This window comes from Gavialis gangeticus, unplaced genomic scaffold (assembly GCF_001723915.1).
Source record: "Gavialis gangeticus isolate Ggan-Ray unplaced genomic scaffold, GavGan_comp1, whole genome shotgun sequence".
In the NCBI taxonomy this organism is placed as follows: domain Eukaryota; kingdom Metazoa; phylum Chordata; order Crocodylia; family Gavialidae; genus Gavialis; species Gavialis gangeticus.
Window position 1 is genome coordinate 174358754 of NW_017729022.1, and position 2183 is coordinate 174360936.

Here is a 2183-nt window from a genome sequence, read left to right on the forward strand (position 1 = left end):
GAAACATGTGCAGAGGTAGCAGGGACCAGGCTGGGGAGGGCCCTCTCCTCAGTATGGACCTTACCCCATGGCCAGGGCTGGCACAGATGGTGGCCCCACTCAGTCCTGGCTACTGGTGATGGCGTGTGACTCCAGCCAGTATCCTCTGATGGTGGGGTGTCATGCGCAGGCACCCAGCCAGGGCCCCCCACTCCCCCATGGGCAGAAACCAATGCTGCTGGAGGCCAGCGGTGTCATGGCCAGCTGTACCTTGTGGCTGCCCCTGGGGCTGTGGAGCTCGCGAGGCAGGTACTGGCCAGGGCTCTGAGCTGCTGGTGGAAACTGCAGACATGGAGCTCAGCACAACAGGCAGCTGAACCCCCGAGGGGCCCTCCTCTGGTAATAATTGCAGTTGGTCTTGGTGACCCACTGTGCCTGCATAACCTTGATCTTTATGTGGCACTGCTGCACCAACAGGTCGTGCCTGAAGTTCTGCATCTGGCTTGGCAGTGCCTCATACATGTGGGCATCCGAGTGCCTGTCCCGCTTAGACTAGTGCTGCACCTCACCCAACAGTGCCACAAAGCTGTGAGTCTCCTCCTTGGTCTAGTTATTGCCCCAGGTGGAGGGCATGGGCATGGGTGCAGTGATAGCTGCGGGCACTAGCATTGGCATGGGCACCGACACAGTAGTGGGCAAGGAGGATGAGGCCATCATGAGTCCCACGCCCAGTTGGTGGTCCTCAACTCAAGGAACCAGAGGGTGGAAGATCTGTGGGGGCAACACATTCACAAAGGAAATAAATAGATGGAAGAAGGCAGCATCTGGTAATTTTGCTGAGCCACTACTTGCAGATGGACCAACACTGTCTATATAGCCCTGTTTAATAGTCTCATGTATGTCCCATGACCTCAGCATCATAAAGTACTGATCCCTCTTTAGTATGTGTGCAGCTCTTGTATGTTAGCTGGAATTCTGGTTCACTAGGCTGAGTCATATGGCTCAGATGTTCAACACAATGGGTGCATCTACACACAACACTTATTCAAGTTGTCTAATTAGCTCCTCAGTAAAGCATCACCATCTACAGGAGTAGTGCTATTAGGCCAGAGTAAAGTAATTAACTCTGTTGCAGGATAGTACTGCCCAACACAGGTACTATTCTATGATAGAGTTTAGTGCACCACAATGCATGTGTAGACAGTGACCAGGGCTTGCTGGAGCATGAGGGTGCTACAGTACAGGGCTGCCTGCCAGCTAGCCCCGCAGCGTAGCACCCTTGTGCCCCAGTCAGCCCCTCCACAACACACTGAGCCAGGCAGCAGCAGCTCCAAGCTGGCAGGCTGACCCCCTGGGCTTCCCACCAGCCAGTGTTGTGCCACCCTGGCTCAGCATGAGGCAGTCCCGGGCATATGTTATAAATGCTGCACCCAGGAGCAATAAGCTCCAGTGCAAACTGTACCAGAGTTTCTGTAATCAAATTCATTTCACACGTAGACATGCCCAGTAAGTTGAACATCTCAAACAGTTTTTGTACAGTTTATATCGCTAGTATTTGATCTTGCCCATCACTTAGATTGGGACTGCCATAATTTAACACATACAAAACACAGAAAATCTCTGAGGCACAAGTAAGCTGGAAGGGAACATGTTTCAAAAGGGAGTTTAGAGGAGTTTTAAGGCCAGTCTTGCTTCAGAGTTCCATTATCTGAAGTGACTCAGAAAAAGGGTTAGTAGGGACTATAACACAAGCACCCTTGTCACATTGAGAGTGCACTCCCTTGAGTGCTCTTGGATTCTCATAGAAGCACAAAGCAATATTTAAATGCACAGAAATGAGCAGACCTGTGGAAACAAGGCTTGTTATGATTTTCACCTTTATCTTCCTAGACTGCTGCACATCTGCATCCCAGGATGACAGCCTGTGTACTGACAGCAGTTCCTGAAAGCCTTTGCCAGAGAATTTCACATCCTTGAGAAACTCTTCTGAGCCCACTCAGACTCTTTCACTTCTTCCATCTTCTTGTTCATTTTCTCAACTTCCTCTGTCAAGAATTTTGTTATAATTTTCCAGGTATGACATCTAATATTGGATGTTTGCCTTGAATTTGTCCCCTTCTCACTGCTACATCCGGGAAAAGAAATCTGGGGGCATCAGGTAGCCCTTTATTCTCTGTTTCTCCTCAAACTTTACCTGTGGCAGC